This window comes from Panthera leo, chromosome A3 (assembly GCF_018350215.1).
Source record: "Panthera leo isolate Ple1 chromosome A3, P.leo_Ple1_pat1.1, whole genome shotgun sequence".
Taxonomy (NCBI): Eukaryota; Metazoa; Chordata; class Mammalia; order Carnivora; family Felidae; genus Panthera; species Panthera leo.
In genome coordinates this window covers 125,046,814-125,073,061 of record NC_056681.1, presented here as the reverse complement: position 1 = coordinate 125,073,061, position 26,248 = coordinate 125,046,814, and the positions used below count along the sequence as shown (strand labels likewise).

The 26,248-nt window shown below is 42.1% G+C and overlaps 1 long non-coding RNA gene across 2 annotated transcripts in view; it reads right to left on the bottom strand.

Moving 5' to 3' along the window:
* Positions 1-26,248, bottom strand: part of LOC122216589 — a 100,457-nt gene that overhangs the window by 22,885 nt on the left and 51,324 nt on the right. The window contains exons 3-5 of one of the 2 annotated variants that reach the window (XR_006200980.1): positions 12,361-12,575; positions 10,261-10,344; positions 7,397-7,462 (exon numbers count right to left, since the gene is read on the bottom strand). This is a non-coding gene — a long non-coding RNA (uncharacterized LOC122216589). Of the gene's footprint in view, positions 1-7,396; positions 7,463-10,260; positions 10,345-12,360; positions 12,576-26,248 lie in introns of those variants that run through there. The other variant, XR_006200981.1, reaches the window with a different exon arrangement.

Below are 26,248 nucleotides of genomic sequence, written 5' to 3'. Positions count from 1 at the left end.
AGCTGTACTGCCCACTTACACTCCTCTACACTTTCCAGTTAGCAACGAAAAAAACAGTCTCCGTCCCTTTAACTTCACAGAAACCACCCGTAATTCACTCCGAAGCACAGAATTCCAGAGGATTGGCTCTTAATTAATCTGTGCAGGGGAGACATTTTCCCATGCAAGTTACCATGTGAGTGATAACCCAGTGTTGCAATATCCCACTCAATTTGCCTTAATATTCACACAAGTAAGGAATTTGAGACCTGGGGAAACCAGCAACAGCTTGGAAGACTGCCATCTACTATCAAGTTACTTTAGCCTGGAGTCTGCCCTTCAGGATATATCACATTAGGAAGGGCTTCCTTGAGAAAGGGGTGCTTCAGGACAAATTATTCTGTGTGGGCTCATGCCTACATACACAGATACTCAGACGAGACCTTGACGTGTTAATTTAACCCTCTTGGCCTCTGTTCTCTCATCTGTTCAATAGGGATAATAATCTCTAGTCTAGTAATTTTTGTAAAATAAATAGTAAACAGCAACTCAATATGCAGTACAAGAGAAGCAAGTGCAATGCCTTCTTTGCAAAAATGAGCGCCCCACTGATCACATCTATGGCCAGTCCTCAGCTCCCCATCACCTCTCCTCAGGCACAGGCATGTGACATAAAATGACAGGCAAATGTCACTAGATACTACCATTAAGAGAAGAAAAAAAAATTAAGCGATCGTTATCCATGTACCCATATTGTGAGAGAGGGAAAAATTGGGTCAGTCCATGGATAGTAAGCATATTGTGCTTTTCTAAGTCAAACCATCAAGATGGAAATGATGATCTAGCTGAACAAACACAATTCAGCACTGCATAAAAAAAGATATGTAGAGATGGTAGGACACACACACACACACACACACACACACTGGTAAATTGTCATTAGTAGGTAAAAATTGGTTATAGTACATATTAAGGACAGCCTTGGAAGGTAGGTAATCAGAAAATGGCAATCTGGAGGCTGGGCATGGAAGAGAATGAAGCAGCTCAAACTTGATGGTGTGTAATGGGAGTTAGAGTTTATAGGATTCGTGCAGAGATAGAGTTTCTGTTATTTCTAGTACCTTAATTATAGGGTCGCCTCTTTTGCTCACAAAAGTGAGCTGACTGAATCCAGTGAGTGACTGAATCCAGTCACTTTTGGTGGCTTGGGCATTAGTGGTTTCATGACTAAAATGATCCTTCACTGAAGAAATGAGCAAAGACAACATGACCAACAAAGTTATGTCTTGGGTGAGAGTTTTGTGGATTAATAATGCATGGTATTGTTTGAAGTCAGAAAAGGTAAGAATTACAAGGGTTTTCACACAACATGTGGCTCAAATCCTTCCCCTCAGAAAGGGGAAGAGACTTGCCCAAGTTCAAATCAAGGAAAGGAGACAGCTGGTAGGAGTCTAATGAGTAAGGCTGGCCTCACATCACACATGAGCACAAGGAATCACTGCCATTTTCACAAGGACTGACACTCAGAAGGCCTAATGTCATTGTTACTCCATCGAGTAACTATAATTTAATTTAAAACAAATATTTCATTAGGAAAATTGGTAGAAAATGAAAATATTATCACTCATTTTTCTCTTCTTGGAAATTTTGGTGAATCGTGGGCAATTTCTCAAAATTTCAGCTTTTTATTTTTTATTTTATTTTATTTTTTTTTAACATTTATTCATTTTTGAGACAGAGAGAGACAGAGCATGAACAGGGGAGGGGCAGAGAGAGAGGGAGACACAGAATCTGAGACAGGCTCCAGGCTCTGAGTTGTCAGCACAGAGCCCGACGCGGGGCTCGAACTCACGGACCGCGAGATCGTGACCTGAGCCGAAGTCGGCCGCCTAACCGACTGAGCCACCCAGGCGCCCCAAAATTTCAGCTTTTTAATTCAGCATTATATAACTTACGAAAGGCTTGGTTAGGGTGATAAGGTTTGTCCTTTATTTCTTTTGCTTTCCAAGTATTTTCCAAGTTTGTCCTACTTTTTTCTGTTCTTCTTGCTTAGCTTCCCTCTTGAAATGAGTCATCTGAAGCAAATTTGTCAAAAATGAGTGTTTGTAATCACCACTCCACATTCTTTAAACCTGTGTATAGTCAAGATTAAAATGCCGGTTTTGTCATAAATTTCTAGCAATTCTATTCACTCAGTAATTTGGCCTTTTAATTTCTATCAACATTGCCTACTTTATATCTTTAGCTATTCTACCACCTTTTCAATTGCATGTTCCTTTTATGCTTCAGAAACTCTTGTGTGACTCCTCTGCAACATTATATTGCAAACAAAACTGATGTTTTGTTTTGCTGGTCTTTTCTAAAACTTGAGGCTAGGGGAAAAGTATGAGAAACCTCAGTAAAGACTTAGGGACAAGTTATGTCTAGCTTTTAAACCAGCTGTTGGTGCACCTGGGTGGCTCAGTCGTTAAGCATCTAACTTTGGCTCAGGTCATGATCTCACAGTTCATAAGCTTGAGTCCCACATCAGGTGAACTCAAGCCCCACTTCAGGAGCACGAGCCCCGCTTTAGATAAAACACAAGCCCCAAATGAGCCCCACTTCTCTCTCTCTCTGTCCCTCGCTCACTTGTGCCCTCTCAAACAAACAAACAAGCAAACAAACCAGCTGTTGGCATTAAGGGCACAAATGCAGAGGAGAGAGATATGATTGGCAAGGTGTCCTCTGAGTGAAGGGCATGCCAACAGCTGGGAATCCTAGAGATCACATCACCGCCAGCCTGAGCACAGAAATCTACATGAGACATTTGTGGAAGAGTCAGGAGTTGAATACCAAGTATATATAGTATACACTCTGAGATGGCACAGGTTAATTCCATATATGTTTAATGTAATAAAAAGGAAGGCTTTTATACAAAAACCTGCACACAGATATGTATAGCAGCTTTATTCATAATTGCCAAAACTTGGAGGAAACCAAGATGTCCTTCAGTAGGGGAGTAGATAAATATTCTATGGTACAACCAGACAATGGGATAACAGTCAGCAATAAAAAGAAATGAGCTATCAAGCCATGAAAAGACGTGAAGGAAACTTAAATGGATTTACTAAGTGAAAAAAAAGCCAATATGAAAAGGCTACATACTGTATGATTCTAACTGCATGGCATTCTGGAAAAGGCAGAAAACTATGGATAAACAGAAGGATAGATGGTTCCTAGGGGTTGGGGAAAGGATGGATGAATAGGTGGAGCATAGAGGATTTATAGGGCAGTAAAACTACTCTGTATGATTCTATAATGATAAATATATGTCATTATACATTTGTCCAAATCCATAGAATGCACAATGCCAAGAGTGAACCTTAATGTAAAATCTTCACTTCAGGTAATAATGGCCTGTCAATGTGGGCTCATTAATTATAGCAGAAGTACCCCTGTGTTCAGGATGTCAATAATGGAGACTGTGCACGATGGGAGCATGCATGAATGGGAACTCTCTGTACCTGCCCCTCAATTTTTCTGTGAACTTAAAACTTCTCTAAAAAAAATAAAGCCTAGGGGCTTTTATTTAAGTCAGTCAGTTAAGCGGAGGACTCTTGATTTTGGCTCAGGTCATCATCTCACAGGGCCTGGTTGGGATTCTCTTTCTCTCTGCCTCTCTCTCTCTCTCTCTCTCCTCTCTCTCCTCTCTCTCCTCTCTCTCCTCTCTCTCTCTCCTCAAAATAAATAAACTTAAAAAAATAAAGCCTATTAAAAATCCAGTTTGATTATATTTTTATTATTAACAATAATAGCTAACATTGAGTGTTTAATCAGTGCCAGAGATCATTCTTAGTCCTTTATACGCATCAATTTATTTAGTCCTCAAAAGAGCCCTGGAAGGTAAGCACTACTATGACCTGCATTTCACTGAGGATGAAGCCAAAATGCAGAACAGCTTAGCGACTTGCACAAAGTCAAATGACCTAGCTTTCATATGTGAGGAGTCAGGCTCCAGATTTGTTTCTTTCATTGCTTCAAGGCTCTATGCTGAGCCCTCACATCTGAACAGCAGTTTTAATATGAAAGGGAAGGAGGGAATAATTCAAAGCCTGGATTGCAAAGAGTGTTTTCTGAGCAAAGACAGGAGACCTCCCAGTTGTAGCTGCACTTTGGCCTGAGCTGAGGGACCCTGACCCCTTACCCCACACCAGCGTGGCTACGTCTGGAGCCATGTGCAAGCATGCTGTTCGCGGGACTCTGCCACGCTGCCCGTGGTGAGCTCTAGGATGGATGGATGTGCAGGTCCTCACCCCTACAGAAGGACCTGATTGAAGAGGTGGCATGCACGGGAAGTTCACGGGGATTTCACAGCCATCTCTTCCGACTTGGGCAAAGGGCACCGATGTTTGTTTTCAAGAGAACTGAGCTGGGGGAGCAGAAGGTGTTTCCAATGAAAGCCCACCTGTATCATGTTAAGGAACGCACGGGAATCATGGCTTTGAACTTCTGCACTGATGACTGTTTCTCATGCAAGTCATAAAAAAAAAGGCTGTGAGTATCTGTAGGGTCCATAGTGGGCTGAGGATCACTGCTAACCCCCTGACCTGGTACATATGCCCCCCACGCTGGCTCTGGGCTGACCCTGCCATGCCCAGAGTCCATCATTTCAGCACAGGAGGCTGTCCTATTTCTAAAATCAAGAGCCCTGTGACTGCTTCCACCAAAGTAATCACGCATCACACAGACCAGCTTCCTTCTCTCCCAAAACATGCCTTGGCTGCCTGCTCTCTCCTGCCTGCCTGATACACCCCTCTGACTTAGGAAGGTCATCAGGAAGGAAGCCCTTATTCTGCCTCATTTGCTCCCAGCACAGCCTCGGAATTGTAATGTCTAAGAGATGCCTGGAGGAGCAGTTGTCCATGACTAGATAGAAGTCAAAGTCTTCTGGCCAGGAGCACAAGGATCTAGAAGCAACCTGAGGATCTCTGTGTTCTCCCCAGCACCCCCTGTCCTACCCCCCCACCCCAGTGTGGCCCACTGGTCTACTCCCTTGAATCACATATAAGCTCCAAAGTTTTCCTAAAATGAACAAACAAGGCAAATTTACTTCACCTTAGAGTTCTTTCCCAATAATTGGTAACTCAAATAATTCATAACCTGAGCAATTGATAACCCAACTGACACTGCAGTGATATTAATTGGTGGCTTCAAACTTACGTCTTCCTCTCCTACAGGCATGTCTGGTTTAAACAGAAGACCAAAGCAGGCAATATTTAACCCAACAGATGGCTTTGCTAACAGTGGTATTTTTGGTAGTTGCTTCTCAGCCCTTCCGGAGCCCCAGTGGGTGCTCTTCATCACCCACAGTTGTGACTGTCGACTCAAACTGCAGTGAAGGCTAGCTCCCCTAAGAACGCAGGCTTACTTGCTACAAGTTTAAAGAGCCCTGCACCAATTCAGGGCTGTGAGAGCCACCTTATTCTCTGGGTCTCTCCTGTGTAAGTTTGCAAGTCACAGCTTGACTCCTGGGTCTTCCCAATGACAGCTCTGCTCTCCTGGAGAATTAAAAACCTAAATTTCAAAATGAAAAAAGGGGGTGGGGAGCCGCACCTGGATGGCTCAGTTGGTTGAGCATCTGATTCTTGATTTTGGCTCAGGTCATGATCTCATGGTTCGTAAGTTCAAGCCTCGCATCAGGTTCCATGCTGATGGTGCAGAGCCTGCTTGGGATTCTTTCTCCCTCTCTTTCTCTGCCCCTCTCCCACTAGCTCTCTCTCAAAAATAAGTAAACTTAAAAAAATTAAATTTCAGGTATGTCTGCACTAATGCAAAACTGTGATACTAACAAAGATGTCTGCCCCCGAAGTTCATTGTAAAGACCCAATGAAGTATGGGACAATGTTTTGTGAACTGTAAGTCCTGCACAAATATAGGCATTTCTGTTATCAGAAACCAGGATGTTAAAACATATTAAAAAGTTCATTGGAGATGTAGCTTCATGTACAAATGTTCAGTCACTATATTATTTTTATTCTTTCGGTCACCAGCACTGCATTTAAATTAATGATCAGCATTGTGTTCTGTGCCACAGGAAGAGCACAAGGCACCCGAGAGACCAGTCTGCCCTCCCTGCATGTACAGTCTTGAAGGCCAGGTCTCACATGGGAAATAACTATGTAAGCAATACAAGACAGGCATCCTCATTCCTGGTGCCTCATTTACAAAGACAGACTTGTGAACAATGCATATCCAGAAGTGTCACCCATCTGACCTCTTTACCACACAGTTGTCCAGGACCCCTTGGGCAGGGCCCCCCATCCCTGCAGTGGTCCCACTCCTCCTGCCTCCATGCCAAAGCCCCTGCCGATCCTGAGCCTGGGGTAGACATGTGGGTTTTAAATAATCCCAAAATGGGACTTGGAACATGTTTTTCCAGAGAAGCAATGAGCCCGGTGGTATTAACTGGGTCTACACCTTGCAGCCTGGTCTAGATGCCCCTTGTCTCTCATTGCACTAAGCATACACTCTTGTAACTTCCTGAGATCTGAGTCTGTATTCAGTTCATCTTGGTGCCCATAATCCCGAGCACAGGGCCTGACACGAAGTTACCCAAAGCAGATATTAGTGGGAAAAACAAATGAAGAAACAACTGTATTGTGGGCTAAATGTGTTTGGGGAGGTTAGCCTAAGAACAAAACACCTATGCTCCCCTGGGAACTACTGTTTAAAATGACACAAAAAAATGAAAATATATATGAACATTTGTGTTTGCACATAAATACAGGAGTGTGCAGAAACAGGAGTGTGCTGGGTTGTTAACATAGATGAGGGCAGGGATTGGCCAAGGGTGAGGGGCAGAGAGAAGAGAGAGAACCACACATAAAAAGAGAGAATTTAAAGAAAAAGAAACTCCAGTATTTATAATATGTATAATAGTATTTTCATATATGTGTATATACATACACATATATACACATATATGAAAATACATATATGTGTATATGTACATATATATGTATATATGTATAAATACATACATATGTATATGTATGAAAATACATATATACATATGTATGTACACATATATGAAAAATTAGAAAAGGGGAATGATAATTCTCTGGTACAAATCAAATAAGAAATTAAGAAATGAGAACAAACCCAAATGAGGAGATGAGGTGAATGTTCCCAAGCATACATGCAAAGAAATGAGACCAGAGGCCAGGAACCCAAAGGATACCTTTACAGCAGCAATGTTAGAGCCCGGGTGCTCCCTAAAAGTTCTGGGGCCCCCAGACTGCTGGCTCTGTGGGCTCCAAGCTTTCCCACTAGCATTGTCCAACTCCAGCCGAGGATAGGTCCAAGTGAAATGGTTCACACAGCCTGCATCATATGAGCTGAACTAATATCAACAATTACATCAGGAAAAATGTGTTTACCTTGGTTTCCCGCCACAGAAAATGGGTCCAAAATGATGTTGAACATACGCCTTTCATTCCTGCTTCTATTAGAAGGACAAATAATTTAACAGGTGGGACTCAGAATTCCATGGTTCTTTTTTTTTTTTTTTTCTTTTTTAACTGTGGAGTATTAAACATTCCACTTTTGGTCAATGGAATCTGGAACCCTTCTTAACAGACCCCAGCAAGCTCTATTTATTTTGCAAAAGCCCTCCTAATGCTCACATGAGCAGTGAGTTGGAAAGGCCTGGGGAGTCCAATCAGACTGTACTTTCACGTGTTATCAGTACAATATGTTGCTTCAACTGAGAAAGCAAATTCTCTGACCAACTCCTCCAAGAATTGATCCAGACAGCTAAAAGAGAGGAAATCCATTCGACTTTAACAAGGCAATTGGTCCAGACTTCATACAATATCATTTCAGTCTAGAATTTTCATCATCACTGCCAAAAACATCAAACAGAAACATTACAGGACTTTCACTTGCTTTTCACTCTCCAAAGAATAGCCATCTTGTTCCAGGCCTGAGCAGCAAGAAAGGAATTAAAGGGAGATGGGGCACAGGGTAGCCACATGGAGCATTTAACTGTTTCTCACTGTCTGATTTCTGAGCTTCAAGTCAGTTATTCACAAAAAGTTGATATTTTGAAATGAAGGACAATTAGAAGTTTCCCAACAGGTTAAATGCTCCACCTCTCAAAGACTCTCCAACCACATTCATCAGGTTATCACATTTACCTTTTCTCTTTTACTCATCTGCCCTATGTAATCATTTAATAGATTACTCGGAGGGACTGCAATGTTTATGCCGATACCAATTAAAAAGTATCCCAAAGTATCTCAGTGATTTATGCAAATTAGAGTGACTAATAAAGGTAACTCTAACTACTATAATGAACAAACCCCAAAATATATAATGTGTTCAACACAATAAGCATAAATAACCTGTTCCCCTGAAGTCCAAAACAGATTGGTGGCAGGTTGGTCCCACATGAGATTTGGGGACCCATGATCTCTATCTTTCCATCATATTCTCAGTGCTCTGCTGGGACAGTAGAGTCCTCTGTGTTCAGCCAGCAGACAGGAGATCAGAGACTGGAATAGCTAATACACTTCTTAAAAACTGCACCCCAGAATGACAATATGACTCCCACTCACAATTCATTAATCACCTAACTGCAAAGAAAGTTGAGCGAGATCACCTGCCTGTGTGTTCCAGAAAAGGAAACATATTTGATAAAAAGCTAGCCACTGTCTTCCATAGACCATACTCTAATAATCCATAGTTTAGAGAACCAATTTTGTTATTACCATGGTAATTTAGAAATCACATTTTGGTTCATGGTGTGGCTATGTCTGTGTCTGTGTGTCATCCACATAACTGGACTATGATGACCTAGTTCCAGAACCATGAACAGAGTCCAACACCTGCTACTTGCCACAGATAAATACCAAGGAATCCTAAGTGGTTCCCTACTATAAAATTGAAGTCCAAATTGATTCAGATATACTTAGGACAGTCCAAACTTTGAGGAAGAATTTCAGGGCTGATACAAAAACTTGACAAGCACTCTGCCTTCACTGTAGACATTGGCCAGACTGGATGCTCATGTGCTCCAGGCCTGCTGTTCAGACTCCCGGAGGCTTTGTGTGGACAGGGACAACACCCGCTGTGTTCCAGCTTTTTACAGGCCACAAAGCATATTCATAATTCTCCTTTGATCTTCAACAAAATTTTGTGAAATAGAGCAGAGATTACTGTCTTATTTTTAAAAATTCTCAAGGTGGAGGTGCACCTAGGTGGCTCAGTGGGTTAAGCAACCAACTATTGATTTCAGCTCAGGTCATGATCTCATGGTTCATGAGATCAAGCCCAACCAGCATCAGGCTCTGTGTTGACATCATCCGGAAGGCTGCTTGGGATTCTCTCTCTCCCTCTCTCTATCCCTCCCCTGCACATGCTCTCTTTCCCTCTCTCTCTCTCTCTCCCTCTCAAAAATAAATAAATAAACTTAAAAAAAATTCTCAAGGTGGAAACTGAAAGCCTAGCAAGCTCAAGGTAAGTAGAGGTGACACTTAACTCAAAACTCACACCAGCACCCCCTAGCTCCCCAGAAAGACTATGACTGAAGTAATTTCAACAACTACAGTTGGCTTCTTCTTTCCACACAGATTACTTTCTCCAGATCATTCCTAGTACTTTTACTTAGCAAAAGAAAAATCTAACACACATTGTCTCTTGATCATGATGGAATTCTGCCAGATAAAAGTCATAAACCTTAACACTTTGTTACCCAGGGAATGATTTGTGGACCAGTAGCACTGGAAGCCCCTGGGAGTTTGCTAGAAATGTGGATTATCAGGCCCATCCCCTGACCCACTGAATCAGATTCTCTGTTTAAACAAGATACCCAAGTGATAGTAAAGCATGTCAGTATCTAGGATACTGCTTAACAGGTTAACTTGAATGGTTAGTAAGAGGGAAAAAAAGACATAATATAAAAAGAGTGCCTACAAATCAATAAGAAAAAAACAGATAGAAATCAACAAATTTAAGAACAGTTTATTCACAGAAGAAATGTAAATAGAAAATAAATATAAACATAAAATGTTCATCCTCTCCAGCAATTTGGGAAATGCAAACTAAAGCAACAACATCTTACCTCTTTTCACCTATCAGACTGGCAAATCTTATAAAGTCTGAACATTCCAAATAGAAAATACTTTAGAAAGAGGGCATTTTCTTCTAAGTGGGAGCTTAAATTGTTATAATCTTTTTTTAATTTCAAAAATTTTGATCAAACAATTCTATTTCTAGGAATCTATAATCTATAAAAAATACCTTTCAAAATGTCAAAGATAAGCAGAAAAGGATCTTCATTACTCCATTTAAATTGAGAAATGTGTAGGGATTCTAAATGTCCATCTAGAAGGAAATAGTTCAATAAGTTACTGGTATCCAAGCTTATATTCAATAAGGTATACAATAATTTAAAAAGAGGTCAGTGTCATGAAAAAAAAAAAAAAAGATTCCATGACATTACTGAATACCTAAACCAGCTGCAGAATAGTATGTGCAACATGATCTCATTCTTATATTTGAAAACTAGATAGGACAGAGGTGTATATATTTGTTAAAATTCACAAAACACTAAACAAAATTGGTGCATTCTATTTTATGGAAATTATACTTCAGTAAATGTTATCAAAAGGAAAACATGTATACATGTATATATGTTAGTGGATGTTACCTATGTATTTTTGGGCCTATAAATGGTCGGTAAGGAAATACAACAAGCCTTTAAAAGTGGCAGAAGCCTAGGAGAGAAGAATGTGAATGGGAACTTTCTACAGTATTAGTATTTTTCCAAACAGCATGGACACCTCTTGTATTTTAAAATGTGTAAGTCAAGAATCTAAATGAAATAAATGGAGTCATTTGCAGTGAGTCTGAATCAACATGGAAAGCCAACTCCAGTGTGACCTCATTAATTGCTTCCATTGGCTGAGTTTAGTCATTTGGTATCTAGTGTGAGATTCCACACTCAGAAGGGGTATCAACATCACACACACCATTGCCAGACTGCCTCTATATAAACTTACCTATTTATTACTTTATACATAACTACTGAGCATCTTTAAATATCCAGCTAAAAATTTTATGGAAATTTGATACAAAAAATAAGACATAGTTCCAGCTCCCAACCTTATCACTCTTCTACTGAAAAAGCTTAACACATTTTATACCAGGTCATGGAATGAGTCTAAATTTGTTAATCCACTTTTAAAGACTCCTCTTTCTGCCTCACTCAACGAGCATTATCATTATTTTCCTCTATGTCCTGTCCACTCTGGTCAGACCTTTATAAATGTGCTATAAATGTCCAGACTTTGCTTGTTACTATCTCTCTCACCAGGAACTCCTGTCTCCCACATTATTGTATGCTTTCATCCACCCAACAAGACCCATCTCTGTCTTTTCCAGGAAATTCTTGCTTAGTCCAGAAACCCTCAATCACCTCCCCTGCCCCACATCCTGCCTTGTTTGTTGCATGAGTCTTGTCTCTGTAAGGAGAAAGGGGGTTATCCCTTATCCCTCCCATCATCTTGTACAATGTCAAGTACATAGGAATAATTAACTGACAAACATCAATGGTATATACTATCAACATATAATATCGATATATCAATATATCAGTGATATATACAACTATCAGTGACATATTATTTTATAATTGTTTAAATATCAGACAAAGGAGAGAAAATGAATAGGAAATAGTGCTTTTTCTGTTTAAAAAAATTACTTATTTTTGAGAGATGGAGAGAGAGAGAGAGCATGAGTGGGGAGGAACAGAGAGAGAAGGAAACACAGAATCTGAAGCAGGCTCCAGTCTCCAGTGCTGAGAGCTCAGAACCTGACACAGCGCTTGAACCCATGAACCTTGAGATCATAACCTGAGCCGAAGTCAGACGCTTAACTGACTAAGCCACCCGGGTACCCCAAAATAAGTGCTTTTTCAAAGCCTGATGAAATAGGTATTTTCCCCCATTCTGTAGATGGATAAACTGAGGCTTAGTGAGATTAGGTAATTTGGTCAGACTTATACAGCTCAAAAAATAATAGGACCAGCCCTCAAACTTATTTCTGAATGCCTCTAAAGCCCACATCTTTTCTCTGTGCCATGCTGCCTTCCTAACTTGTCACTTAGGTGATCTCACTGAATTCTCACATTGCTGTCTCAAGAAATAATTGTTGATTGATTGATGACATGTTCAGTAGCAATGTGGTCCGGTTCAAGGGTTTCCCACAGCTGAATCTGATGAAAAGCCCCTGCTGTGCTCAGAGAGATTTAACCTGCTTCAAACTCTGGCTCTCCCTCAATATCACCAGTCTCAATCTCAAGACCTGTGCAATACATAGCATGAAGTTTTATATACTCACAGTGCTAAAAACTAGTCTGAGATGACAGAGTTTAAACTCAAGGCCGGGTGTCTGGGTCACAGGTTCAATGCCAGGGAGTCTACCAACACTCCGCTTCCCAAGGTTGTCTCTGGTAGTCACTGGGCCATGTGTGGGTCAGGCTGTCTCAGACCAGCTGCTTTGATTTTACCTCCTGAGAAGTGGACTGTTGGCACATCAACGTAGAACACCGGTCCCTGGAGATAGCATAAGGCAAGCACTGAATACTCCAGAGTCAACGAACCGGGTTCCAGGTGCAGTTCTCCATTAACTAGCAGTGTGCTTTTGGGAAAATTCGCAACATTTCTGAGCCTGTTCACTCAGATATACTATGGGAATGATAGCACTTCTCCTGCCTACCTTCAGGAGGTTAAGAGAATCAGAGAGATGCTATTTATGGAAAGACTGTATAACCACAAATCTCCATCTGTCTACTATATGGTAGAGTCACTGTCATTAGAGGAGGTGGCATGCAGCCACGGACAAAGCACTGGGAAAAAATCAGGAGACCTGGGATCCACTCCTGGCTGAGCTGCCAAATCTCTTCATGTATTAGCAGCCAAGATGCTCTGGACTCACAGATCCTGTGGGTCAGAAAGACAGATTTCCGAGAGGGTTTCATTCAGAAATAACATATTCTTACTGGCAGAATGCTCCAGAGGAGAAGCTTAAGAGTCTGGGATGTATGTGGAAAAGCCATGATTTCTCCAGCTAATTTCAGCTGCAGCATCCTGGAATTCTGGGACTCCAGACATAATACTGACTGACTCATTCAGTCTTGGTGTTTGAAGCATCTCTTTTGCATCGTGTTTTATTATTTTCAATTCTGTTGTTATTTTTAACCATCTTGACTTAAGAGCCTTTTAATCCTATAAGCCACCTCGAATCCTTTTTTGAACCAAGTCATCTATAAAACACATCAATTAACATGCAACTTGCTTTGATCTTAGTAAGTCATAGAATTTCAGAGCTGGAAAAGAACTCAGAAATCAAATTCAGCCTCAAATGTTATAAATGGTAAGACAGAGACCCAGAGAGAGAGAAAGAGAGTGATTGAGAGAGGGAGGGAGAAGGCATGCCCAAAGTCACACATCTAGTTGGAGGAAGAGCCAGAAAATGACCTCAGGGTTCGCAGTCCACTGATGTCCATATCATTTTATAATATGGGCCTGAGTCTCAGTTTCTCCAGCAATAAAATGGAAATAATAATATTGTGGCCTTGCAACACTGTACAAGAAAAAACTTGTATAATTATTACACATATGGTTTTCAAAACTTTAATAATAACTAATGTTCTTCCTTGTATAAACATTGTGTAAGAAAAAACTTTCTATAATTATTACATACGGTTTTCAAAACTTTAATAACTAAATAATGTTCTTCCTAAAAACTCATGGAAAGATTCTTGGAAACCTAAGAACACTGAGTAAGCTTCACTTGTGCCACTCACCAGAACACTTTGAACTGGGCTGTTCAGACACGCAATTTGTACACTGCATTAAGCTGGCCAGTTTAGGGGCCGGTGAAAGCCTGTATAGACCAGCTGCAGACTGGCTTTGAAGCTACACCCTTTTAGGTGCAGACTACTGTGACACAGAGAATCTCTGCCACAGATAACTCAAACCCTCTCTCTGAGGGTTTCTGAAGTGGGCAGAAATATTGGCAGCCATGAATAGGAGGGTCCTCAGTAAACAAACTAGACCTCAGAGATGTAACAGTGGAAATACTACAAAAGAGAGGCACTGTGGCTCCCTGATCAAGAACTTGGGCAGAGCAGACAGAACACTGAGATGTGAACTTTAACATGGCCACTTCCTAACTCTGTGATCATGACCTCATCTCTAAACTCAGAGAAAAAGTAGTATGTCCCTCATTGGATGTTCCCAAAAAGCAAATTAGTTAATAATGCAAATTGCTTAAAACAAGGACTGGTGCATGGTAAATACCCACTAATTATTAGCTCTTATTCTGTTACTGCAGGCAAAAAATGCTGGCATGGCAGCAGAGTTTATAAATCCTGCCCCAGCCTAACTCACTAGACATGACTCTCAGGCTCTCCTGTCCCAACCTCTTCACACAGTTTCAGAACTTAAAAGTGGTCGGTTTTCCAGCACCATTTCCTAAACTATAGGACAGACACTTTCTGTTCTTCTTGAGTATTCACAGAGCAGGGCACAGGCAGAGGAAAGCCTCAAAGCCTGTGAGGACAGCCCAGGTAACCATTCATGGTCCCTCATCTTGCCCCTCAGGACTCATGGCTTCCCACGGTTGCTGGCCACTGGGTGGCTGGTCCCTGTCCTTTTCCTTCACCTTGTCCCTGCTCTGAACATAAACTCTCTTTGTTAAACCTCTACTGGGACTGATCCACAAGCCATCAGCTATTTGGTCAGGCTGAGGTAGAGTCAATACTAGGCTCTGCTAGCTGCCTTTAAGAGTCATTAGAGCCACAGAAAATGCTTCTCTAGCATTTGAGTAAAACTCAGTGGAAAAACTAAGATATGGTTGTTACAAAAGGCAGGTACAGTGTGATTCTGGTGCTCCCAACAAGAGGATGTGCAACCAACTCTAAGAGTTGTAAGGATGCCAAATGCTTCCTCTCATAACCTATTACTACTAGGCAATTTAGGAGGAGCCAGAGAACATAAATGAACTTGTACGTTCTTTAGTAAATCTCTTCTCAAAGGAAACATTTAGAGACAGTAGCAGCTACGGGGAATGATTGCAGAAATGTGATTGGGAAGCCAAATTAACTTGACACATCATGGTATTTTACAGTGTGACAGAGTAACCAAATGGGGTGTCAAACCTTGGAGTCTACAAGGGGCTCAAAGCAGACATCTCTCCTACCACCAAGATCATGAAGACTTCTGGGCCTGTGACAGGAACATGGAGCCGATGTATCCCTTCTTTTTACTCTTGAGGGTCTCTGAGTCGACCACTGTCTCTTTCTGCCCCCCTTCTTTGCAGAAACAAGAAGAGGCATAGAAATTCATTTCCTCATTCTCAGATGCATGGGAAGCATGTTCACTTTCCCAACCTGAGAAGACTTTACAGCAAAGAAGGTGAACTCTTCCTTTCTCTTCCTCAGTAGACTCAGGGGTGTTGACCACATCTCTTAGGACATCTCTTAGAATCTGTGCTATAGGCTGTGAATAATTTGGTCTTCATACGAGTAAACCACTTGCTGTTTATTCATCCACTGAACAGATATTTATTGCTCCTACTTTATAGCAACTATATGCATAAACCCTAAGGATACAGTCATTAAGAAGACATTTAATTTACACCAAAAGTTAAATTTTAAGGTACATAAATAATTTCAGCTGGTGAGAACTGCTCTGAAGAAAAGCAATCAGAGGAATGGGCCTGAGGTTAAGAACAGCCCTACCTCAGAAAGCCAGTCATGAGAGATGCCACCGAGAAGAAACCTGTCACCTCCACAGTGTGGTGCCTCTGCCCTCAATGAGAATCTGGTCGGCACCCTGCCCTGTCACCCAGCCCCTGCCTCGGACACACCACACACAGGTCACACCAAGTCATGCAGCAGTATGAGCCCATGGGTTGCCTCCACACTTCGATACCTGTGTTCAGGGTCACCTCTCTAGACTTCCCTTCGCAAGCCCACCCACGACTCCCTGGCCTTCCATTCTCAGGTCAAACATCTCTTGGTTTAGGCTCCTCCTGGTCCATCTCCTCTGCCCTCCTCTCTGTCTTCACTGAACCCTGCCCACGTATACACTTGTGAAATCACTTCTGACACGTGATCGCATTTCTCACATTGTATTAGAATGATTGCTTTGGTCACCTGCCTTCTGATGAAGCTGCAAGCCCCACTTCCCGTACCCAACATCACTCACTGCGCTGCGCCCGAAACACCCTGCAACGAAACAGATGATCCTGCCCAAACCAGGTGGGCTTAGAATGGTATTTATCCTGATTTTACAAATGAGGAAACAAAGGCTCAGAGGGATGAACTCACTTACCTAAGGTCACACAGCTAGTAACTGGTTGAAGCTGGAATTTACAACTGGGTGTTCTGAAGCCAAATCCTACTAGCAGAGGATTAGCATCCAGTTAATTAGGGTAAAAGAGGGGAAGCTGGGCCTGAAATGCCAGAATTACTGGCAGCCCCCGCACAGGTGTCATTTTGAGCCTCCACAGATCTCTGCTTGAGCCCCCTTCGGTGCTAGCCAGAAACCGAAGCTTATCTGTGGTATTTAAAGGTCCAAGAAATTGGGCAAAGTCTCATGATGGGGATGGAAAATGTCGGCTTGTCAAATTTCAAAATCTTGCAGTAATTGTCTTATTTTTTTTTAATATCCTTCATTCTAAAAATATTCTCCCCGTGACCATCCCTGCAAAAATTCCCCTCTGTCATTTAAATGGTCAAAGAAAACCCTGAAGAGACCCGAAAGGGTGATGCAGGGAAAGCAGACCAGAGTGGCTTGTCTCAGGCATCCGAGATTCTGTAAGCCCATGGTGGCAGAGCACCGGCTGAAGCAGCGGACCTTTATTTTAAAAGCCATTCTTGGGGTGCCTGGGTGGCTCAGTGAGTTAAGCATCGGACTTTGGCTCAGGTCACGACCTCAGGGTTCCTGAGTTCAAGCCCCATGTCAGGCTCTGTGCTGACAGCTCAGAGCCTGGAGCCTGCTTCAGATTCTGTGTCTCCCTCTTTCTCTACCCCTCTCCTCCCCCTTAAATAAATAAACATTACAACAAAAATTTAAAAAAAAAATCCATTCTTCTGCCACGGCAGGAAAGGCAGCCTTCAGGTGAACACACTCCCTGGAAAATCCAGGTGCCTGTGAGGATCTCAGGTGAGAATGCCAGCACCCCCATGTCCCATCACCACTTGTCCACATAGGAAGTCAGTACCCTCCTCTCTTATTCTGTAACTTTACCACCCCCAGCCTCAATTTTACCCTGAAATCCGTGGTCCCCATTGATCCATCCTGTCTTTTCCACGTGCGTTGTGGTTTCACTTGTCTCTCTTCCAGACTGATCCACTGGACTCCAGTCCACCTATGCACTTCCTGCAGTGTTTCACACACTGCTCTGTGCACAGGCAGGTGCTTAATAAGTGAGGTCAGTGGATTGGTCCTCCACATCTACACATATAGAGCTATGAGTGGTCTCCACAGAACACAAGCAGCTCCAATCCTGAGATCAAATGTCCGATAGAAAACTCTCTGCTTCCTAATGTACTATTCTAAGGGGGCAGCACCTGGAAGTGGGGAAGCACTTTCCCAAAACTCCTGAGTCAAGAGTGAGGAAGGTCCAGTTATTGGAACAGGAGTCCCCAAAGTATCCGTGTGTGTGTGTGTGCGCACGTGTGTGTGTGAGAGAGAGAGAGACAGAGAGAGACAGAGAGAGAAAGAGAGAGAGATAGCACCAACACAAGCCACAGCCTGCTCTCTTGACTACCCATCCATCCAGGGTACACTATAAACTTAGCTTTGGGATGTGTAAGGCTGGGCTAGGCCCCAAAAGAACTGGGTCTCCTTTCTCTCCCATAGCTGCCTGGGTAGAAGACAGGGAAGAATGGTACTTTTCCTAAGCACAACTTGGTTCAAAAAAGAAACTGTCCTATAATTTGGCAATCTCTTTCCTGAAGCTTGGCCTGTATTTCAGGTAGTGTCTGTTCAAAAAGGAAGGAACAATTGAACAATTAATGAGTCAACCACACTCTGAGAGCCATTCCCTGATATATGAATAAAGATTCTTTCCAAAAATGAAGTGTAAACTATACACTGGGCCTCTTGCAGTCTCCCGTGGGTCTTAATCATGCCAACAGTGATGGCAAAACCAGAATGAAGAGGTCCCTGGGCTGTAGTTGAACGGTAAGGCCAGACTTTCTACTTCACCTTCCCGAGTCTTCCCAAATAATGTGCCCAAGAAGATCACGGGCAGGTCAGGACAGAAGGGGGAAAAGAGTGGACTAGTATCCACTGGTCCCTTCTCATTCTCCCAGGTAGATTACAAAGTATCATGGACATAAAAGTCAACAAACCCAGGCCTCCTGATAGTAAGATAACCGCACCCTTCCCATCGTCCTTGGAGTATGCACTCAGAGCCATATCTCCTGGGCAAGGATGAATCACCCTGGTTCAGCTATGCTTTTTCAGAGATTTCCTGGCCACCTAGGACTGCCTTCTGAGTCTCACCTGAGGACCTAAGTGGCCCATTGGACCTCATGTGAACATAACAGTACTAGAGAGACAAATTCATGGGCACTTAGTGGTTCAAGACAAAATACAGGATGACAAGACACTTTCAGAGTTTCTTGTTGGAGCACCTAGACATGGATGCCCCAAGAGTACAGACTGATGACATCATGCATAAGTATGTGCATAGATGCTTGGGAGACAAATTGGGCTTGTCTGTGAGGCCACAACCCTCCATCATGAAATTTTGTGATTTATGGGTCTCTCAGTTAAGATAGATGGGGAAGAGAAGGCAGTGAATTCATAGCAGTGATACTATGAGGTCTGATCAGAAAGAATGGGCCCAAAGCCTCAGGGAACAAGGGAATTAATGGGTCACTGTGAGCTTTTCCTTCTTCTGAGAAACCCTACTCAAGAATCAGAGATAACACTTACAGTTCTTTTCTGCCTTCTGTGCAGAGATTCTAGGCAATGGGACCACCAATTAGTAAGGAGGTTTCCAGGTGGCAAATGGACTTCTTAGGTAATGTCACTATGGAGGTGGCCTATAGTCTTGGATTAAGCCCAGGATGGAGGATAGTAAAGGATACCCTTGGATGCAGCCTGGTCAGAGAAGGATGTGGGCATGACTGCTACTTTTTTGGAAGATGATAAAAATTGATAGTCACAGAGGAACAACTGCAAAGTAATTCATAATAGAAAGGTCTGAGCTAGGGACCTTTACTCTGTCTTTAGTCCAAAGAATATGATTTAGTTTGGGAAAATGAGGAAAGTCATCAGTGAGGCATGGTTGAAAAGAGTCCATCATCTACTATAACCCTAGAAAACTTAGCCCATGCTAAGTCAATGTGTATTCCATTACCATGAGCCACTCTCCGGCCTTTTTCTCCAGGGCAGCCAGCCATGGACTGTAGAACTGCACTGACTGGAAATATATGCCACACCAACTTCTCATCTGTCTCCTATTCTTGTTTCCAGTGCCAACCACCTGCATCCTTTTGCAAATCTCTACTATATCTAGATCTGTTAGCTCTTTCTGCCTATTTCAATTCAGAGCAACCATTAGACCACCACCCTCTTGTCTCCTATCTTCCTGGAAAAATTGAAACTTCAGTGACTACTCCATCAATATGAGAGACCATATAAACATGTTTCATCTTTAAAATCCAGCTTTATTATGCATTTTATGGGAGATCCTGGCAAGAAACTGGTTGTGGCTGAGTAATGTCGTTTTCTTAACCCAAGACAACTGCAAAAGCTGTGAGGTCTTGAGAAGAATGATGCTTGAGGGCATGTCCACAACCCTGAGCAACATTTGGAAAAGCAGACACTGGATGCCTGCTTCTTAGGCAGATCCCATTCTGTCCTCCGTATAAAGGGGTCTAATTCACACAGGATACCTAGGATGAGAGAATCAAGAACTAGCACCATATCCTACTGAAGAGTGAGCTAGCTCTGACAGTGTGAGACCTGGGGTTCCTTATCTCTGGAATAGTCAAGGCGGAGTTAGGCCCCGGGGCCAGATTTGCTCACCTTTGCCAATGGAAGTTGCCAGTGGACCTGGGCTCCATTTGGGTAGGTATTATTCTGCGATGCTTCCAAGGTTCACTTCACAAAAATGTTGGCAACTCGACTGATTAAGTCATCGTGTAAGTATGCTGAATATACCGTTGGGAGCGATGACTACAGAAACCAAGTCCTCACACCCTCTTTGTCCATGTCTTCTGATGACCGTATGATTTAGCTATGGCAGCAGGCATTATGTGACAACCATAACCAAAGAAGAATCTCCTTTTCTTTTGTATGAAAGTGATTGATGTCAAATTGGGAATCAGAACTGCAACTAAGTCTCATTGGCCCTAGACACCCATGAACGGAGTTAATCTACCCCAGATCCATAGACAACCCAACGCAGAATGAAGTAGAACCAGACTTAGTTTATCTTGCCAAAAGAATGGTATGATAAGTTCTGTTGCCAATGGCACAATCTGCAATATCATAGTAAAATAAAAATCAGTGCCTCTTGGTCCTAGACATAACCACAATACTTTTATAGATCCACACTCTGAAAACTATGATAGTGAATATCTTATTAGTGTTGATTTTGGCAACTTCCAAAGATGTGTATATCTTCCTGCCACCCTCTAAATCTCCCACCCTTGCCACTTCATCAGTGACTCCACATTTATAAAGAAAATCTGCATAAGAAAAATTCCCACTCCTCATAAAACTACGATCTCTACACACAGGAATGCTTTATGGAAAAAGCACTTTCAAATGAAAGTTCTCAAAAAAACTACTTAAGCAAGGATTGTCTCATTGTTTGGGTACCAAATAAAGAATAAATGTGTATCATAGTGAATAATTTTCAAGCCCTGTGCTCCATTTCCAGCAGTGAAAGAGATCCAACTCCAATGTAAGCACCTTGAGGGACCAGGGTTTAATTAACTGTGTAGCCCCAGAAACGACCAAGGTTCCTGGAACATGGAAGACTATAAATATTTGTTGAAAGACTAAATGTCAGACTTAACCATATTGGGGGACACATAATAAATCCTGTGTGCCAGCCTTTGAACATAACCCCCATGTCCCCCTACTCTCTCCTCCTCTCAATACATACACACATATACATACACTTACACACAAGACCAGCTAATTTGGGCTATTACATGCCAAGAAAACAAAATAAAAGATATGGCATTATATCTGGAAATTACAATTTTAAAAGGTCAGGAAAAACCATCATTCTCATTCTGGTAGGAACACATCCTAAGAGATTACACATCTGGGGAAGGTAAAAGCAAAAAGCACACAGTGCTATGAGGCATCCTTTGGTTACAAATTAACACTTCCATAAACTTTAAAAATTGGGGGTTGGAAACATACACTAAATTTTCTGATTTTGCTCTACCTATTTTTGTTTATTTATTGTTGTTGTTTAGCATATGAAAATATAAGACAAACCTGTTTAAACTCTCATGATTTTCCATACAGAATGTCAAGATGACTTCAGGAGAAATCCCACTCACCAACACACTACACACTCTCAAGTCCAAAGCCCTGGTTGCTCATATTTATTTCCCAAACTGATTAGCAAACACTGGCTTGTTGAAGACTAGACTCAGGGATCATTTTCATATACATGGCTCATTGGTTTTATTAGTTCTTAGTGACCATAAAGGTCTTGAATTCCTTTGCAAACAGCAAAAACAGACTGCCTCTTTGTAGGGTACCAATAGTTTACAGCAAAGACTTTGATGAGCTACTCTTAATCTGTTCCTATGGGTAACCAAAGACCACCATTCCATTGACATGAAGACAATCAGGCATTAATAAAAGTAGGAGAAAATTTTAAAGAGAAAGAAATACGTGGTTTGAACCTAGTTAATCTTGGAAATGACTGTTTGCTAATGAATTGCCTCAATGGCCAAAAATGCCAGTCAGTATCCACTAAAGATTCAGAAAATTTATTCTAAAAGACAGAAATATGATTTATTTGTACATGCCTATTTTCCAATATTTACATTAAAAGGGATAATGTTAAGAATAATGCCCAAACAATTCTATAGGATGTTAGAGTTTGCAAAGTCTCTTTCCTTCCATGACGCCTTTTAAAATCTACCTCTGTCCTGCAAGGCAGACAAGGCAGGTTCCAATGTGATTTGCCTGCACCTCAAATGGAAGGGTAACAGGAGTTAAAATGGGATTCTTCTGAAATAACACATTATAAAATGAGATGATAGCCCACCAATGCAGAATTTGCAAAGGAAATGTTTCAGAAACCATATGTATAATCCTTAGTCCAACATCCACTCTGGAAAACTCTGAGGTTGAAGAGACCTTGAAGAAAGGATGTTTTTGGCAAGAATACTAAGCATTACTACCACCCTTACACACACTCTGTGAGAGAAGGAAAGGGAATGCATCCCTTTTACCTGTTGGGGGCCGGCGGTGGGGGGTGGGAGGGCTTTCGAATTATAGGTTGAAGAGTTTGATCTGGGGTCTAAAGCCCAGAATCTGGTGTTGGTTCCAAACTTGGAGAAACCCACAAGAGAGAAGCAGTGAAGGGCCATCTGCCCTGAACGTAGAAGGAGGAGAGATGGTTCTGTGGGAAATGCCTGGGTTTCAGGTTTCCCTTGGATTCCATATGGACCTTGTAGAAAGATAACCAGAATATACCATGTTGTGAAAAAGTTCTGCCCAGGAAATCCTCATGGGAACTGGGGAGCAAGATAATCCCCCAAAAAAGGCTGGATATTGATATCTGGAGTAGTAAGTGGCCAATTTGAAAGGGCAGCAACTGTGTTAAGGGAACAGTAGTTGATACTCAATGTGAGTAACAAGCTTCCACCAAACCCAGAGGGCAACACTACTGGATCATGACAGTGCCTATCAAGTAGTACCTTTCTCACTCCCTAACTCACCCCCACAAACCCCTAGATGATCCCAGCAGACTAGGGCAGGTATTGGGGAAGGAAGAATAGCACAGATGGGAAACAGAGAAGACTGCCATAGCCTCCCACTTCCTAAGCAGACTTCCCTGCCTGAGGTACTACTGACTTGGGACAGGGGAGAAGTTTCAATATAAAATAAAATTCAAAGAATCAAAAATTCAAAATATCTAGTAGCTCCCCCATAAAGCTCAACTGCGCAACAACTGGTGATTACATTTCATGGCATAGCCTCTGTGATACCTGAATCTGGGACTCTTGGACTGGGACTGGGCTACCCCACAAGTCCATTATGGAGAGTTAAATCTGGGATGAAAGGGAGAGCAGTCAAGATCTCCACCCCAACTATGAAAAAAAACATACCAAGTACTTGGAATACTACTGAGCTAGCACCCTTGCCTAAAAGCTGGTCCTTCCTCAAAGGCTGGCCAGCTCTTGGTCACACTCCCTTCTCCCCATTGGGGAGGCAAGGCATGGATCTGCCTGAGGTGACCAGGTGAGCAGTTACTCACTCAAAGCCCTATGTGCTGAGAGCTCCCAAACCTCACAGTCATGTGTGAGTTGAGAAGATAGACACAGGAAACTGGACGAGTGTGCTCCCTTTGTGGGATCAAACTGATAAGGACCTGGAAAGTCAGTAGATTTCAAACCAAGTCAAGAAAGTCATGATAGCCCACAATTGCCTTAATTTGACACCTTTACCTGATTCCCCTTGGATTTCATTGTTTCATAACATCTGAAGCTGTTTCATTTGAACTCAACCATCATTGACTATGAGCCTTCTCTATAACAGACACTGTTTAAAACAAACAGACAAAAAAAGCCTCCAAAGGGAGTCTGATCTCCTAGCTCCAGCTTCAGCCCTGGCACTACCATGCCACATCACTTTGTGGGCAAATCCCTCTCTCCCTGCCTCTCTCCTTAAGTTTCCTATATGTAAAATCAGAGCACTGAATGAGATGACCTCTAAGACTGTCATTGCTCTAAGGCATTGTAGCATGAATGGAGTCTGAAAGGACTTAAATGTTACTAAAATATGTAGAATTAAGTAGCCCTTGAATTTGCATAGCATTTGGTCATCTTTGTAAAATTCGCTCACACCCATTACCTCATTGGTTTGTATCTCCAGTTTTGATGATAAGGCATTGGTATTATTAGCTTATTAAATAAATAAAGAACCAGACTCAGAAAACGTAAATAAATTATCCAGGGTCACACAAATAGCAAGAGAGCTTGGACCGAGAGCTAGGCATCTTGATTCCCAGCCTGGTCCCCTTTCCTTGCTCCACAAATTCTGGTATTTGCAGCTAATGACAACACAGGAAGCTCCTGGGAACCAGTCAGAACCCCTTCTCACTAATGTCAGGTAACAACACTACACTGGTCTTTCTCAAAGTCCCAGTGGCTAGTCTGACTAAGTGGGCTCTTCCCAGAGGGTCTTATGAACCTCAAATAACCTTTCTAAGTTTCTTTCAGTAACTCTGACCATTTGGAGACAAAACAAATCCATACACAGAGGAATTTGAGGTGTTATTTTAACTTTGTATATCACACATAAAAAGTTACCCTTTAACTTGAATTTTTGAATGTAAGCTGGGAAAAAGAAAAGTTTTTGGCACATGTTCTCCAGGTGAATGCCCCAGAGCCTGAAGTTTAACTCCAGGACCCCCAACCAAACTCTAGAGTTATCCCTATTCAATCCCCTCCCTCTGTCCACACACCCCAGGCCCCTCCCCTTCACCATATCTCACCAGCCACCTGGTTCCAGACCTTCCAGGCAAGTATGAACTTAAAGGAAGGACTTTGCCCCAAACACTCAGAATTTCCTCCCGACTTATTCCTTATCTTATTCACTAAAAGAAGAGAATTATTATGCATTGTTAAAGGGAAATCAAAATCAAAAATATACTGTCATTATAAGAGCATAGAATATCCTCATGACCCAAAGTACACACACACACACACACACACACACACACACACACACACAGCAATAAACATAAATTACTCAATGGTTATTTGGAATATAAGAACGTTAATTTGTATTCAACATCTGCTGATGAATAAGTTTTAAAGATTTTCCTTAAAAATTACTAAAATATAAAAACTTTTGGTTCTTTGAGAAGTCATCACCAATTTATGGGGGAAAGTTACTTATGGGAAAAAGTTCACTCCTTGACAATGTGTATGTCCTTATATTTCTTTCCTTACATACACAGATTCAACTCTGATTTCTGTTCATTAAACTTTTACATGGATGATTCTACCTATTCCATCACACATAAAATAACTGGCTATAACCACACAAAAAGAGGAGAATTATACAGAAGCATTAATAAGATCATATTTCCTAAACTATTATCAAGAAAAACTCATTTGAGAATTCCAAAACATGCTGTCACAACGAGATCCACGGGTTCCCTACTCAGAATTCATATCTACTTTGCCTAATCCCAGAACCTGGACTTCTGGGGGAAAAAAGAAAAGTCAGCCAAGCTACCTAGAAACAAATGCAGGTCTTCCAGGAGTTTTGACCACCTCCCCAAGTAACCCTTGGATGCTCTGAAAATGCACTGCTAACATTAGATAGTTCTGGCACTACTCGGTTCCCAAAATTTGCCACTGCAACAAGAGGGTGTGTTACTGGCAAGTGAGTAGTGTCCTGTGGGGCTGAGGGTGTACCCTGCTCAGTGTCAGACTTTTCAGCTGAGTGGACAATCTAGTTTAACAGTGGGATGCTGGGAGCAGGCACGCTAGACGCCAAAGCTCTCCTGGTCCTGTTGGTAACTTCATTTCCCAAACGTTCATAATTAAACAGCTTTTATTGAAGTAATCAGCATGAGCTCCTTAGCTTTGTTTTTGCAACCAGTATCGTGTTTATGGAGCCAAATATTGGAGACTTTGATACTGAATACCTCCTCGGATGTGTTAACGTTGGCAGGGTCTCTAGATTCTGAAGATGCCGGGCTGCCTCAGCACAGCCTCCCCCCCACCCTCCAGCTCATCAGCCCCCCCCCCCAAACCACAGAGCTGCAGCTCCCCTGTAAGACTCCCTTTCAATATTTCTCCTGAAAGTCCCAGGGAATGGTTTGCAATTGAAACAGGGTGAAACATGATCTCAAAGTGTCTGTCGGACCAGAAGTTTTCAAAGAAAACATTTCTTAAATCTTGTGCTCACTGCTGTTTCAGCAGGCCAATTAGATTGGATGGGACTTGGGGGGGAGCTGTCGCCAGTCACTGCAGCAGGAATAGCAA